The sequence below is a fragment of the Lepidochelys kempii genome, chromosome 24 (assembly GCF_965140265.1).
Source record: "Lepidochelys kempii isolate rLepKem1 chromosome 24, rLepKem1.hap2, whole genome shotgun sequence".
NCBI classification, from domain to species: Eukaryota; Metazoa; Chordata; order Testudines; family Cheloniidae; genus Lepidochelys; species Lepidochelys kempii.
Window position 1 is genome coordinate 4,666,706 of NC_133279.1, and position 17,272 is coordinate 4,683,977.

The 17,272-nt window shown below is 50.4% G+C and overlaps 1 long non-coding RNA gene across 1 annotated transcript; it reads left to right on the top strand.

Annotated features, from left to right (window-relative positions):
- The first annotated feature begins 6,635 nt into the window (after positions 1 to 6,635).
- On the top strand, positions 6,636 to 12,292 carry LOC140902649 (uncharacterized). The gene is made up of 3 exons (XR_012156102.1): positions 6,636 to 6,832; positions 9,420 to 9,649; positions 11,919 to 12,292. It is a non-coding gene; the product is annotated as an uncharacterized lncRNA (long non-coding RNA).
- Positions 12,293 to 17,272: the final 4,980 nt, after the last annotated feature.

Below are 17,272 nucleotides of genomic sequence, written 5' to 3' on the forward strand. Positions count from 1 at the left end.
TGGCCAGGTTCCACCCCCCACCCAGTGTAAATCAGCCTAGCTGCATTGGAATTAATGGACCAGATTTGCTCCCCACCCCCGGTGTAAGTCAATGTCTCTTGACTGTTGGCTGATTTACACCAACTGTGGATTTGGCCCCAGATTCCAAATGCTACCTTAATCAAAGGCAGGAGGAACTGGTGTCCACCCCACCCTCCCAAGCTAACCACCCTTCCTGTTGTAGCGTACATCCTGATGGTAAAAGTCATGTCAGTCATGTAGGGAGAGATCCTCAGTTGGTGTAAATTGTCATAGCCCCCTTAATTTCAATGGAGTGATGCTGATTTACACCTTTTGGGACTCTGGCCCATTTGATGCCCATTTACACCAGCGTGGGATCTGACCCATTGACACCATGAGAATTTCTGCCTCTCTCTGAGACTTTCATGGTCTAGAGCATCTCATTCTAATTTTGAGCTGGATTAAAGAATTAGGTTGCACTCCATCCACAGAGCACTAATCTGAGCAGAGTGCTTTATGAAAGGTGCTAACTCATCGTGGGCCCTGGAGCACTTAGGGGCATCACATTACAGGAGAGTGAACAATGATTTGGCCTTCACCCCAGCCTGGTCCACCCAGCCACGGAGGGTCCAGGATGGCATGCAGCCCACCTGCAAGGAGTACTTCGGGGGGTGCGGGGGAGAGTCCCCACATCTGAGCCACTTAAAGGAACATGGGAGACTATTGTGGGGGTGGACACAGATGCCTCCCCCCACCACAGTATTTCCATTGCAGGGATGCTAGCCCTCCCCTGCTCCAGTCCAGCCATCCCTGCCCCATCCAACATTTCAATGAGAAATAGGTCCCCTTTAGAGGACTTGGAATAAGGTGATATAACAGGAGACCAATAAGACCCCACCAGCCCTGGGAGAATTACCTACCCCTGCCCTCCATCCCCCTCATTATGAGCTGTGAAAACGACAATGCCACACTAAGAGCATTGCTTACAAAATACTTGGCTGCTGCTGGGCTGAGACCCCCAGCATCTCTTGCTGACCAGTACTGCCTCGCGGTTTCCTTGTGCTCCCTCATTGAGCTGCCTCTATCCAGCTGTTGTCTCTTGTCTCATACTTAAACTGGAAGCTCTTTCAGACAGGGACTTGTTCTGTGTTTATATCTGGCATCATGGGGTCCTGCTGCATGACTGGGGCTCCGAAGCACGACCATAATAGAAACGATAACTCATAACAATGCAACAATTCAGCTATTTTGGCTCTCTATTGCAAAAAGACTGTACTAAAAAATGGAATTAAACTAATACTAGTGTGATATTCTTCATTAATGGCATTGGTAGGGTCTGCTAAATCCCCTTGAATCTTCTGAGGCCCTAACAAGCATCCTTTGCATGTTTAATTATCACACCCTGCACTTTTCTAGTGTCTTCCCTTTACTTTTGTAATTGTAATGCGTAGCTCTTTTCATATGTAGATCTCCAAGTGCTTTACCGAGGAGGTTGGTATCCTTAGCCCCATTTTACAGCTTGGGACACTGAGACACAGCAAGGTGAAGCCATTTGCTCAAGTTCACCCTGTGAATCCGCATCGGCACCAGGAATAGAACCCAACGGTCCTGCCGGCAGCTCCAGCACTTTGACCCATCTGCCCTGCAATAAAAGGCAAAACTGAAAGATGACTCCAGATTGCTCGCTGGCTGTGTTGTGTGTCAGAGAATCCTCTAAAGGCAATTCAGCATCATGGCTGGGCTACCGGCAGGGTAACAAGAAATACAGAAACTATGCCAGCACAGACCATCTAGAGCTTTCTCTCTAGTCCAGAACAATCTAGGATAGGTCATTCAGAACAACACTGCTAATCCAGTCAGAAAAAGCCATCTAGAACAGTCCACCTAGCCTAGTACTGTTCTCCTTCTAGTTTGGAGCAGCCTAGAAGAAGGCCACTTAGAATCACCCTTCAAGTCTGGGGCAGTCTAGAATGGGCATCTAGAACAATTCATCTCATCCAGGTGAACTAGTCCAGAAAATACTATCTAGAATGTGTAGTCTAGATTAGTCCATCCGGTCTAGCCGAGAACAGACCATCTAGACTGGTCCATTTCATCTCTTGTCTTGAACCTAACCCCAGCCAATGCTGGATGCTCCAGAAGCCCATGAAGTACCCACAAGGTTGTACATATTCCCCCATCCTGCCAGTGTCCCATGGCAACATGGCCAGGAACCCAACCCAATCTGGCAGTCTGCCACCCACGAGCAGGAGCCACCTGACTAGCAGAGTCAGAGTCTGACACAGAGGGACGCAACGGTGGTTGCCAAGAGAAGGGAACACACACACACACACCCCTCCCTCTCCCTTACCGCCAAGCTATGTTAATGAGATGGTCTCACCTCTATTTCACTGGGCCCTCAAGGCGCTCCATGAAGCCATTTCTTCCTCATAGCGAGCAGGAAATGAGCTCTCAGGCTAACAAGCCATGGGCAGAGCAAAAGGGGGAGCAGGTTGGTTTTTTATACTTCATTTATTTAAGCTGTCCACTGACTCTTCCACACTTGTTTGGGTGTCATGGTGACAGCTGCCATGAACACTAGTGAAAACCACTAATGAGCTGCTAATATCCTGGACGTTAATTAAACCCCTTTGGAGAGACAGTAGCTATCAGCCCAAAGCAGGGTTTGTGGAGTCTTGGAGAGAGGGGATTTTGTGGGCAAAGCTCAGAGCTCTGTGCTGGCGAGGGGACCTCAAGCACCCCAAAGGGGTCAGGGTCACCCGTCAAGTTCACAGATGGGTTGGATTCCCATCCCTTCCAAAACTGGGGGTTCAGGCTCAGCAGCTAATTGAACTTCACAGCCATCCCCCAGCAAGTCACAGGCAGAGCTAGGAAGAGAACCCAGGCATCCTGACCCCCAGCCTCCATCCAGTAGATGACACTCCCTCCCGCCACAGCCAGGATTCTTGGGTTCTATTCCTAGTTCAGGGAGGGGAATATAGCCTAGTGGCTAGAGCAGGGGACTGGCAGTCAAGACTCATTCAGTCTATTTCCACCTCTGACACTGGCTTGCTGCATGACCTTGGACAAATCACACCGCTGCTCTGTGCCTCAGTTTCCCCACCTGTGAAATGGGAAACACTTTGGAATGGGGGTGGGGAACCTTCCATTAACAATAGCAAACCCTGCTAATCCTTTGGTAAAACCAGCTGCATAATTACTTCTAAACAAATTTCTTCTCCAAAGCCCTCTCCCCCCCCACCCACCCTTTCACCTTTTAAGAAATACAAGCTCACTCATTTGCCACTGGGGATTGAATGAAGCAGAACAAATGCACTCAGGCCCTATTGCTAAGAGACAACTCTCTGGAGCACAGAAGAATCTCTGGGCTGAGATATAGTGACTGCCATCCAATTGCTTCTTTTCTTTCCATCATGCAAGTGACTCAGGATTCGGATGCACGACAGGGTTAGCAACTTATCCCTGGGGAACGGCAAAATAATATAGTTAAACAGAAGCTGAGATGTTTAAAGGGACATTTTCCTTAGAACAGGCTAAAATCGGACCTGCTTGCCTTTCCCACCTGTTTACAAAGTTCTTGTAAATCTTGTGTGTGTGCATGTGTGTGTGGAGAAAGGCTGTTTAAACCAAATGCTTTGAAGTTGGTTTTCATAATGAAAAATAATGGTCGCAGTCCCTCTGCTCATTATCAGCAGCCCCTACCATAAACAAACCAGCGCACGCACCTCAGTCTTCATAAGCGATTCCACAACAACCAATTAGCCTGCGCTATTCAGCCACCCTGAGCAGCCCTACCATAACAAACTCACGTCGTTGTCTGACGCCGACAAGCAACCGTACACTGAACAAAACTCATGCGTGCACCCCAGGGCTCGCTAACAACCCTACAATAACAAGCCAGTAAGAACAGCAATTTTCACCCACTTTCAGGCCTCTTTATGCTGCCAGAGTGGGGCAAAAGGCCTTCGGGTAAATGAAAAGCAGGGGCAAAGTTGCTACACTAGTGGCATGTTTTCAGTTCAAGCCCAGGGGTGCTCCTAAGGCCTGGTCTATATTAGGGAACATCACTGAGGTTGATGAGTGACCCAGATGCAAACCCCTGGGGTTGATGTGCTGTGCTGGTGTGATGCCAGGCAGTGCGAGCCCTGATTTGCACTGGTGCAGCGTGTCATACCCCACATTTCAGCTGCCATCTTGGCCAACACACCAGGGATTGAACCAGGGACCTGCAGAGCGAAAGGCCGCTGATGGTCCCAAGATGGGGCTGTAACAGATTAATCCGGCACAAATTGGGACTGTAACGCACACTCCCCAGTGGGGTGCATCGACATGACAGGCCAGAGCCTCCGTGGCATTTAGGTGTCTGACTTCCAATAGGAGTTAGGCACCTAAGTAGTTCTGGGCCCAGAGCCTCATTAGCGCTGAGGTGCCTTTGCGCTGGCAGTGTAAAGGGGGCCTGAACGTGGGTGTGACTCCCAGGGCCAGAGTAATGCAAAAGGGTCTCAGGGTAAATGAGAATCAGTGCCCATGGGATCCCCCCCAGACCCGAGTAACGGCACGGACGCTGTTACACTCCATGCATGTTTCTTCTAATGCAGGCGGAGCCTGAGCAGGGAGGTGGGACTTCGCTTCTATCAGGCACATTATCTGTCAAGGCCCTTTGCCGTGCAAGGGTCTCTCTGCCATCAGCTATCTGGGATTCCTGACTGCAGGACTTGATAAAGGGGCAATATTTTTAGACCACAAGGCTGGGTTTATCTCACTTGTCAGGCTGCTTTTATGTTGGTTCAGGAGGGGTTTTTTTTTTTCAGCCTGAGAAATGGCGCGACTCTGAACATCTGCCCTTCCCCGCCAGGAGCTCTGAGCACTCACACTCACAGAGCAGGTCACTGGTATTCTCCCGGAGTAGCAGCACCAGGAATGGAACCCAGGAGTTCCAGTTGCCCCCACCACTGTAATCACTATATCATACTCTTTCCAGGGGTGAGCCCAGAGCCCAGGAGCCCTGGTGCTAAGTCCTACACCCTAACCACCAGAGCATCCTCCCCTTGCAGGCTTTAGAACCCAGGCATCCTGACACTCCGACCCCATTGCAACCACTAGACCCCCATTTCTCTCACAGACTTGAGAAACGACTCGAGGAATCCTGACCTCCTAGGCTTCTGCTGCAACCACTAGATCATGCTTCTCCCCCAGACCTGAACATAGAAGCCCAGACTCCTGGCTCTCACACACCTTCACCACTATGTCACACTCCCTTCCCAGAACTGGGACTAGAACCCAAGACTCCAGTTCACCATGATGCAATTCTTCCTTGCTAGTGATCCAAAGCAAATCTTCTCCTTCTCCTACACTGGAGCCAGCAAAACTCAGAGGGCCCGATTCTCATTGACACTCAGCCCCAGTCGGCACACAGATTTGATCTCACTATAGCTATGTCAGTTAGGGGTGTAATTTTTCTACCGATACAGTTATCCCAGTACAACATCCAGTGTGAACCCCATTATATCAGGTGCCTTATACCATTACAGTTTATTCTCCTTCCCAAACAGGTATAAGCACCTTTATATTGTTATAACTGGGTCCACACTGGGGGGAAGGGGTTGTACTGCTTTAACTAGGCCAGTGCAGTCAACTAGGTTTCCAGCGTAAAGGGGTCCAGAAGTAGGCACTTTCAGACCCCTTTATGCAGCCCAAGCGAGTGCAAAGGGGCCTTAGCATGCCTGAGAATCCAGCTAGGCCGAGGGAGGGGATTGTTTTGCTTGCCGACAGAGGCAGCGTTCAGATAGTCTATCCCCGAACTGCAGCCCTGACCCTCAGAATCCCTTGATCGCGACGGCATCTGCTGCAAGGGGGGGGGTTGCAGAGAGGGATTTAATCCTCTGCCTCAGGGTCTTTAAGCCATAGGCGCAAGCATTCCCCCCACCCAGAATCCTTTGCACATACAGGCGCCTCGCCTCTCGGAAGCACTGGGACAGCAACATGAGCTGGCCCGCAGGTCTCCTGAGTCCTGACCCAGGGGCGCTGGCCCTGAAACCCTCTGGAGCCTGGGCCGATCCAGAACACCACTGTGCAGACTTGGCCGGTGGGGGCGGAGGAGCAAGGAGAACAAGCCGAGCTATGGGAGGCAGCAGGCCGGCTCCTCAGCTGGCGTAAAGGGGCCCAGCCCTGGTGATGCCCCACACCATTACACCAGTTGGCGTTGGCTGAGGATCTGATCTGATGCGCGAAGAGTTCCCTGGAGGAGGGATGTTTGCTCCTTCCCTGGCAAAGCAAACGCCCCGCTTCCCATGCTGGCTCGCAGGATCAGGCCCCTCTAATCCAACACCCCCCCCCCCCACACACACACACACCTCTACCCCAGAAGTGCCCCAGCTACCAGGGAGGTGGGGTGGGGAGGGTGTCTCTTTTTGGGGAAGGGGGAGGAAGGGGCTGCATCAGTGCTCAAGACGACATCACTCACGTGGATGACAAGCCCCCACCCCTGCCTCCCTCCCGCTCGCTGATGAAGACAGCTCCATCCCCTTCCCAAGGCTGCCACTCAAGCTGTCACCAAGGCCAGCCTATTCGGAGAGCAGTCCTGATATAAGATTCCCCCCGAGCTGCCTGGGGTTCGCCCACGCACACAAGGCGGCTGAGGCTCACAGCTCCCTCTCCCCGGGTGTCGGCTGGAGGGGGGCTGTGCAGGATTTTGGGAAGGGAGGGGTCAATCTTGTTTCTAGGCGCCCAGAGTCCCCTTCTTCGTGAGCTGAGAGGGGCTGGGTGTTGAAGGTGCTGCAGCTTTTGGGGGCAACAAGGAACAAAATGAGATGGACACAGACCAGCCTGGTGGGTAAGTGGCTCTGAACTCTCTGTCTGATCAGCTCCACTTTGAGTCATCCTGGCAGTGGAACAAACCTTCTAGCAAATTACAGGAGTGTGTGTGTGTAAGAGACAGAACATGTGTTGTGTGTGTGAGGCAGTCTCACAGAGAGAGAGAGAACATGTATTGTGAGGCTGTGTGTGTAAGAGACAACACATGTTGAGTGAGGCAGTCTGTGTATTTGTGTGTGTGTAAGACAGAACATGTACTGTGTGAGGCAGTGTGTGTGTAAGAGACAGAACATGTGTTGTGTAAGGCAGTGTGTGTGTTTGTGAGACCTGGGTGAGATTCTGATCTCAGGTAACCCCCACTGTAACTCCACTGGCTTCCAGCGAAGTTCTTGATTTCCACCGGAGTGAGAAGCTAATCAGACCCCATGTGTGTACATGAGGGAGTGCGAGACAGCGTGTGTGTGTGAGACAGTGTCAGTCTGTGGGAGATGGTGAATGAGATTGTGTGCGTGCATATTTGTGGGATTGGGCTAATTCACATTTACACCAAAGCCCTTTTGCATGGCCCTGGCAGTATCCAAGGGCCTGAAAGCATGTGTCACTGTAATGTGTGCCCACTCTAAAGGCTCTTTGTGTTGCCAGGGCGGTGCAAAGGCAGTGTTGGTGTAAATGAGAATCAGGCCCATGGTTTGGGTTTGTGAGAGTGTCTGCAGATGCGTGCAGAGAGGAGTGGGGAGAGGTAATACAGAGGGAGAGAGATTGTGTGTAGTGTCTGTCTGTGTGAGTGTGCATAGAACCAAAGGTGTCTTCCCAGCTGTCTGGAAGATGAAGGACCTGATTCTCCCCTATCTGGCACCCTATGCAATCATTTACCCCCAGCGCCAAGAGCAAACGCTGCCCTTTCTGATTCAGTTGGATTTCACTCTCACTTTGCACCAGTGTACGTGACTGCCCAAGGTGCAGGGTGGCAGTGAATTGGGTTAGCAAATGTCAGAGACCCCTCTCCTCTCTAACGGTGCCTTCATAGCTGTATACGGTCCAGGGCCAGGTTCTGATCTCAGAGGGTCCGTGTATGCAGCAATTAAACACCCGCACCTGGCCTGGGTCAGCTGACCTGAGCTCGCAGGGCTGTAAAATTTCTGTGTAGACTTTCGGGGTTGGGCAGGAGCCAGAGCTCATGAGGCAGGAGGGTCCCAGAGCCCTTGCTCCAGTCCGAGCTTGAATGTCTACAGAACAATTTTTAGCCTGGCAGCTCAACCCTGAGTCAGCTGCTCCAGGCCAGCTGCGGGTCTTTTATTCCAGTGTAAACGTACCCAGAGACTCCAGTATCAATTCCAGCTTGACACCGTGGACCACACTGGAGTTACTCTGGCTTTTACGCCGTGTCATTGAAACCGGGACCCAGAGCAGGAGTAGGATGTAATATTTGAGACCTGAACTCCCTCTCCATCCACCCACCCAGTTCTATCAGTTTTGCTCAGTTTCAACCCCCAGCCCCTCTGCTATTCCAGGCCTGGGCTCCCGCCACAATTCTGCCAACACAGACCAACCCTGACCTGGGAGTCCTGGAAACTACATGAGCCCTAGGCACCATGGAGCGGTTTTGTAATGTGGACGAGGAAGAGGTTTCCTAGCCCTCAAAACCATTGTCACTTGAACCTCAGCCTGGACAAGTGGCGCAGTTGTTACCTCTCAAGATGGTGTTGGGACCGTATAGAGAGTTGTGGCTAGATTTGGTGTAAATCAGCATAGCTCTATTGACTTCAAGGGAGCTACACTGGTTTATACCAGCTGATGATTTGGCCTCATTTCAGAAATTGCCAGTGTTAATTAGGTCATTCATTATGATATATTATTTGTATCACCATAGTGTCCAGCAGCTCCAGTGGTGGACCCGGACCCCACAGTGACAGGCATTGTACAAACCCAGAACAAAGAGACGGTCCTTGCCCCATCCCCCCACGCATCCACCAATCCCCCGAAATCTACCTGATAGAAAACCAATTATTTTGCAGTCTCTTGATCACCATCCCCTTTGCCAAGGAAGTTTAAAAACTAAATTATCCGTATGGATCTGACCTTGTGAGCACTGGGTATTTTGTCATTGACTTCAGCGGGGCCAGAATTCCCCCGCCCCGAACCAGAATAGATTGGATTTACTCTCAGTTTGCATTGGCATAAATGACAGAACAGGGGGCAGCACAACGGAGAACCAGACCTCCCCCCCCCCGGGTCTGGCATTGCTTCCCCTCCCCAGCCCTCTTCGCACACTGCGCTTCACAACGGATGCTCCCCCCTGCTTAATCTGGGAATCCAGCACCTTGCAGCACTGATTGTCATTTGAACAATCCACCCAAGCCCTAATGCAGCACTCAGGTTAACACAGCTGCTTTGATTTTTTCTGTCAGATCTAGGAGACCCTAAAAGTTGCTAACTGGGACACTCTGAATTGGCCTGTGAGGCGCCTTTCCAGATGGCCGGTGCCCACATGGGGTTTGACTTGTTGCTATGTCCTTTGATCTGTCCAGTCCTATCTCCCCCAGCTGCCTCCTCCTCTTCCACCCAACACTTAATAATTAAAGGCATTCCCCTCTCGTTGTCTCCAGGGCTGGAAATGAGCTGAGCTTTCAGCCCTGCATCCGTCGGGGCAACATCCTTGACTCTTTCATATTTCTTCGCTATCTGGCTCTGCTCTGTCTGCTAAGATAAAAATAAAATAACCTTTGAGACGGAGCCAGGACTGGCCAAGTTCCTTCTGCCAGCTGTCCCTATAACAACCATCATCCCTGGAATTTAACTAGTGCCTTTCCATGGGAAATCAAAGCCCTTCATAAAGGTGGGTGAGTATTATGACCCTTGCTTTACAGGTGGGGAAACTGAGGCAGCAACAGGCAGGAGGAAGTAGGGTGACCAGACAGCAAGTGTGAAAAATCAGGACCGGGGTGGGGGTTAATAGGACCTTATATAAGAAAAAGCCCCAAAAATTGGGACTGTCCCTATAAAATTGGGACTTCTGGTCACCCTAGGAGGAAGTGTCTCATCTAAGGGTATATACCAAGACACTGGCAGAACTGGGACTAGAACCCAGGCTCTCTGTCCTATTCTCACTAGTAGGCAACATTGCCTCCCAGAGTTTAGTGCAGAACCCATCAGTCCTGCAGCCTAATCCCCTGGTCTAACCACTAGGCCACACTCTTCAGGAGCTGGGAAGAAACCAGGGGTCCTGACTCTGACCTGTGTCTTAAACATAAGCCAACACTCCAGCTGCTGGGAATAGAACCCAGGAGTCCTGACAGACAGCCCATGAGACAATACAAACATCACTAAGTGGCCTATACGAGTTGAAGATGTTGGTCTGTGTTCTGGCAGGCAGGCGTACAGGAGAAACCAACCTGGCTCATCATCAGAAGATGGTACACAGCCTTGGCCTTCATAAAACTGGCGTCTCACTACAATCTGAGCATCGTTTGGTGGCCTGTGTGTAATGAGTTTGGTGGATCTCAGCCAGTTTCCAATGGACAAGTGCCTGCATCACCACAGTTGACATCCGCTGCTCCCTTCGTCATCAGCCCAGCAGAGAGGCCAAGGACTTTGTGGGCTGTAGAGGCTGAATGCCCCTTTCGCCAGCAGAACGGGGACTCCTCTAGGGCAGGATTTGGGTGTGGGGAGGTTTGTGACACACATATGGGGCTTGGGGAAACTAGCCCTGCTACTCCCTGTTCTGGGGCTAAAGAGAGGGATTCAGCTGTCTGGGTTTTGAATCCGGCACCTTGCCCTAGCCCCTAAAAACCAACCCCAGCTTGTTTATAAGGGAGGAAGAGAAGGAGGGGGCGAGGTGTTTTCTGAAGAACAAAGGAAGTAAAGACTTACATCAAGGACCAAGATACAGAAGCTTCTGTCACCAGGATGTCCCAAATGCCTGGAAGGAATAAGGGGCTCGACACCTAGCTGGTGTCAATCATCTTAGGGTCAGGACTAGAATCCAACAGCCCAGCCCACTGGACCAGCAGTTTGATTACCATTGTCCCTGCTACCTCTAACCACTAAACTCCCTGCAAGACCTGGGAACAAACCCTAATAGTCCTGGCTCCCAGTCCCCCCTCCAGCCACTAAATACTCCCCCAGAGTGAGGAAAGGAACCCAGGAGTCCTGACTTCCACAGTATCTCATAGACCATACTTCCATCCTATGTGGGGCATTTTTCCCTCTTTTTTGGGGTGTGTGTGTGTGTGTCAATTATTAAGTAAAGGAGAAATCTGTTCCATTAAATATTTTTTAAAAATTGGAGCCAAGCAGCTTCCATTTTCCTGTCCCTGCCTGGTGTTCAGTCCCTTAGCTCAGAACAACCCGTGAAATAGCTCACACCGATTTAGCATAAATGCCAGGGTTTGGCTGGGTTTTGGGGCGAAATGTAAAAGGCCCATCATCAGGGCTGGGGTCCTTGTACTTCCGCCCGCAAAGACGGAGAGACCTAATCTAGCTCTTGAGTATTTCGCCCCCTCTCTTCAAACCAGGGCTGCCCCAGGCTGAGATCTCCAATCGCAAACGTTCTGGGTGAGCCCCGGCCCTCCATGGTGCCAAGAGGGACTTAGGGACCCAGAGTCCACCCACCCCCCCACCAACAAGAACCATTATCTCTCCACCCTAGGAAACTGGCCGCCAGGCAGCACAACAAGCCTGAGCAAGACAGGCGAGGCCATTTTGATTGTGGTGGTTGCCTTGGCAACGGGAGAAGGCCAAGGTCTCTGTGCAGAGAACGGCAGCATGTTCTTCCCTGGGTCCCAAATAAAGGGAACAAGAGGATTTGCTGATAACACTTCACTTCCTGTGTGCGTGTGGGGTTCTCAATGATCAAAGAACAAACACCTCAGGGAGGGTCATTTGCAGCAACGATCCCAAACCGGAACCCCACATTCAAACTTGAGGGCACCCAGGAAACTGAGTCTAGATTTGCTGTTCCAATCCACAGAACAGATCTCGCCCATGCAGAATACTCCTAACCACGGGAATATTTGAAACCTGGGTGCTGTGATAGAGGGGCATCAGACTCTGTCTGGAGTAAGGGCTTGGATTTCTTCTCTGATAACAATTTTGTCCTTCGCTAGGACATTTCCTCTGAGGATCTCAACGCACTTATTCCCTCAGAGCCCATGAGGACGATCAAGGTGGACAAACTCTTAAGTAAGAATCTCGTAACTTCACCACCACTGGGAGGACGCCTGTAGCCCAGACCCTTTGCGAGGAGCTCCCACCTAGAGGGGATAGGAGCACTAGGAGCTGATTCTCACAGTAAAACCCCGTTAGGTCTATTTAGAAATTAATTTGCATGCATCTTACTGCTAGAGTGGTTTAAAAGGGGCCTTTGTAAAAATGAGACTAAAAGCCCCGGGTCTCCAGCTGTCTCCTTACCCCCAGGCACTGGGAGACCCAAGAACCAGCTGCCTGGGTCAGAACCACTAATAAAAGCAGCCTTTGTGGAACACGGCTCCCATTCTCTGTGTCTCTTTCAGCTTCTCGTTAATGTGATGTCCCTGAGCCAAGTGACCCGGGGAGATCTTCGCAAGGGGAAGATGCTTCTCATTCCAGATCCTCGCAACACTCGTTTCTGGGTCGGTCTGGAAGACTTGTGATTTTGTTGTTTCCAGTGTCAGGGAAGCGAACAACAAATCCCAGTCTCCTCACAGCCCCAGGACTGGCCTCCAAGAATCCATCCATGGTACCTTCCCTGGGACCAAGCAGCATGAGGAGGAGAGACGGTGAAACTATACTGTTCTTCCTTTACCAGTAGGAAAACACACAGCCACAATCTGATTGCCACAGAGATTCAGCCAACGATTGGATATTTATAGGACTAACCAGAGCAGCCCGCGTTATAACAGCAGGGGTTAAAAAAACCAAAGCAACTTAGAAGGACTATAAACTGTCCTGCTTCAGGCCACGAATCAACTTCTAGCCAATATGGTCAGGAAGGGACTTTCCTGGGGTGGTGATTATCCTCCCACTGCAGGGTTTTCTGAAGCCTCTGGTGCTGACCATGGCTGGAGACAGGCTAGGTGGACCATGGGTCTGATTCAGCAATTCCTCTGACTTTCAGCACAGATCTAAGCTGGCCAACTGTGGAGTGCATGCATGGGAAGCCACATGGTTCAGGTAGATGAGAATGGCCTACGGAGCCTTTACATCAGGAGCCCAGGTCTGTAACGACTGAAAAGTCTGTCCCTTTCCAGAAACCATTTGAAACAAGCTGGAGGTTCAAATGGAAAGTTTTTAATTTAGGCTTGGGGGACCGGGAGGGGTGGGGGACCGGGGGAGAAGGAGGGAGGGCTGTCCTCCAAAAAAAGGGAGAAAAGTGGGGAACTGAAAAAAACTAAACTAAACATTTCAGTTAAATACTGAAATAAAAGTAATTTACATCAGACAATTCCATCAAACATTTCGTATGAAACTGGATGGATTTCCCAGGAAATTTGTGTTTCATTCAGAAGGTTCTTTTGCTGAAAACACTTACCATTTTTTGATGCAACTTCTAGTTTTCAACCTCTCTTTGAAACAGCTGGAAATACGCTTATTTACATCAGCTGAGAATCCGGCTTCAGGCAACTGGATTAGTAGCATGATAGATCTGATCAGGTTTAGCAACCCTTGTGTTCCCAACACACAAACAACTTTAGGGAAATTCTCTTTGTATTAAGTATAATCAGGTTTAAGGGAATTAAATCTATTTACCTGAGTAAAGTCTGATGGGCACTAATAACAGAACTCAGGGCAGCAGGCAGCATTTTAGGATCTGCTCCTATGGGAAGGAAAAATACGAAGAACATAATTGTTCCTTTAAAGAAAGGCCCCTAGAATAGCACATTATTGAGTGTTAAGGCTGATCCTAGCTCCCTTGAGTGGCTTAGGTCTTACTAAAAAGCTCCCTTCTTCAAAGCAGCCGCCTTGAAAGCATCAGCTAATTAAAGGTGAGGGCCACACTGGCTTCTCTAGAGAGAACAAGTGCGGCTGCTGTGTCTTAGAGACCTTGCCTGTTCTCAGATTGTCAGCAAGACCCAAATATAGAACACACGTGCTTAGCAATAGCTCTTGCTCCATTGATAAGCCATGCATTATACACGATCCCAGGGACTGGGAAGGGATCAGACTAGGATCCGTGCCTCTCTGCATCCTCTTCCCAGCTGTGGGATCCTGGGCTGGTAGCCTCTCTTAGGCTCAGTCTGGTCCCTAGTGCAAAAACATCCATGCCCTCAAGGAGCTCCTTTGTCGGGCAGGCTCAGCAGAGGACCAGGATGGAATGGACCACGGAACTGAAATCCCTTCTCATCTCAGAGTGGTCACGGGTAAGATACACTGGCATGGGGGGAAACTTTCATTACCACTGCCTGGGCATCCCTGCCCTGTGGGTAGAGGGACTGGTTCTCAGCTACACTCATGCATCAATAGGGCCTAAAAGTAGGGGAAAATTGGCCCAGAACCCCCTGCACAGGGGTGCCTTCAGGGGTGGTAGAGGTGCTCTGCACCCTCCCTGCTCCCAGGGTGCATTGCACTGCAGCTAGTTCTGCTTCCCAGAGACCATAGAGGACCAGAACATGTTAAGTTTCAAGGAGGGCCCTGCAGAGGCCATGAATCTGAGCGTGCAAAGGTGGCGTGACATAACCATCCTTCCCCTGCACTCTGTTCCTGCCCAAACACGCGAACAGAGAGTACAGCCCACACAGTCTCCAGGTCTCCTCCCTCACCCCAGCACCCGGACACGCCTGCGTTACTGTGCACCCCGGCTTAGACTGCTGCAAGCGCAGTCCAGCATGGAGGAAACCTGTTGGCCATTCTCGACCGACCACGGCTGCCAAAGGCCAACCTTTGCGTTGCTGAAGGGACAACACAAGCTTCAAGCCAAGTAACACAAACACACGGTGCAGTGGCAATGCTGTTGTGCTGGACAAACAAAGGCACCTGCTGAGCAGCAGGAAGTGGAGCGCAGGGGATGGGAGCCTTGCCAAAGTAGCCACCAGAAAGTGGAAAGCTGGTAAACGAACACAGGACGCAAACAGGGGCTGCAAAGGGAGATAGCGAGCCGTCCTATTATCTGTATTTTAGCAGCTTGGATGCTGGGCCAGCAACGAGTGAGTGATGACTTCCTGCTGATGTGATGGCAGATTTTGCAGCCAGGGAGAGATGAGAGATTTGTGTTTTCTGCTTAAACCAGCAAAGAGCTATCAAGGACTACCTGGGCGGTAGAGATTGAACCCCTGGGAAAGTGGGACAGATCGCTGGCTTGGGACATAGGAGGGCTCTGTTAGAGAAAAATTCTACGAGCTCCAGCCTACAGCCGGTTAAAAAGTTGTCCTGTAGCAATGTTTTTTGCCAGTGGAAAACAACAATTTTGTCCAAACAGAAGTGTGTGCAGGAAACATTTTCAATTAAATGTTTGAGGTTTTCCTAAAGAACGTTCAACCAAAACGGTTTTCAACCAAAACATTTCAACCAAAAATAATAGTCATTTTTGTCTAAATTATTCCATCCGAGGGGCGGTGGGGGGGGGAATAGACCTGTTTCCCAATCAGCTGTGCTATAGACACATGTGGTTTCTACACAGCTCGAGCCCCAGCTAGGTCTCTGCTTACCAGAGACCACCCACCCTGCCCTGTAGCATTCAGAGACATCTGGTGGTCAAACAAAAAAAACCCCACAGAGTAAATATATTGCCCCCACTTCATTCCTAACTCGCTGGCCCCTCCACACAATGCCCCACATAGAACTCAATTTATCTGTCTAAAAATGATACAAAGCTAGGCTTGACCCTGCCAGAATTTGGATCTATGCTTACAGACGGCCTAGGGATTTCAGGACACCAAGACCTTAACCACTCAGATTCTAGACTACTGCAGCTGTACCAGGGCAAAACCCTTGTGTAGACACGATGTACATAAGTACAGCTTAGCGTGGTAAACTAGGGAGAGACCGAGACTGATGTTGGCAGCTGGACCAGGGACAATTAGGGCTTTTGGCTTTAACTGGATAAGCAAGTAGCAGAACCATCTGTTTAAAGAGATCAGCAGCGAAACACTTAAGAGCGCTGACAAGTAATCATTAGGCTTCAGAATCAACACCACCAATGGCGATGCACGGGGGCAGCTCACACCTCTGTTTCAGGCTGTCTGCAGATGCACAAGGATGTGGCTGCAGAGGCTTAAGGCAATCTTTGGCTCTACAAAAATAGGGACTAATTTGTTTTTAAGAGCGGTCCATGTTTGGAGCAAGAGAGAGATTCTGCAGCACACACTTCCCTGCTTCTAATCACCCACCTGAAACTAGATGAATTTAAGTTCCCTCCAAACCCCCTTATCTCTCACCAAATTTATCTTGCCACCCCACTCTCCTTCCTCAAATCCTGCAGGCATATGGTCCTTTGCAACTGCTGGTTCAAACAGAGAGGATGTAAACCCCACGCTGAGTGATCAGAGCTCCCTGCAGGTAAAAGTCCTGACTTGCCCCAGGAAGTCTGCCCCATTCCTAGACTAGATCGTTGGCAGAGCAGAAAATCCCTCCAAGGACTGTGCAGACAGCCTTCCAAGCTAACGCATAGCTGCTAAGGGGGCTGATCAAAAGTATTATCAGAACCCTCCTATCCTCATCTTCCTGTGCATAATATCACCACCTTGCCTTTAATATAGCACTATTATCCATAGATCTCCAAGCTAATTTACACGTGGGGAAACCGAGGCAGAGGGGCTGAAGTGGTTTGCCCAAAGTCCCCCAGCAGGCCTTTGGCAGAGCCAGGATTAGAACCTAGGCCTCCTAAATCCCAGTCCACACTGCCTCCATATTACACATGCTGTGGCAAAAGAGGCAGCGTTTCTGTCGCCATCACACCCACAACCTCCTTTTCCCTCTCTCTCCCAGCAGCCACTGCCCCAGCTACACTCTGACAAAAGGACGTAGGATGCTCTCATCAGACTAACGGAGATGGACTCGCCTGGAATGGTTTAATAGAAAAAAAGGAATCAGGAAAGCTCAGGATCACTCACCATCCTGCACCCCCCCAAAAGAGAGCTGACTTGATACACGTCCACCACCAAATACGAAGCCATGGGCAAGTGCCCGGGCTAACATCTGAACAGCTGGAGGCCAAGTCAACAGTCTGTGATTAATCACAACACAGCCCAGTGGGTTGCTTTGAGATCCTGAGGTGTATTCATCTGTGTATGGAACTGATCGACAACCCGTACTCTTCAGGATCACCTCAGCCCTGGAGGACGCTAGAAAGAGAGGCACTCGTTGGGTGGTGGTTCTGCTTCCTACCAGAAGTTCTGACCCACAGCCCATTGAAGTCAGCGGCAAGAGTGCCGCTGGCCTTTGGTGAGCTTTGGATCCAGTCAGTAGAGGGAGGTGGTAAAATTAAACCTGCTAGAGAGGAGATGCTGACAAGGTCTTTGTGCCTGTCCTACACACTCTCAAAACT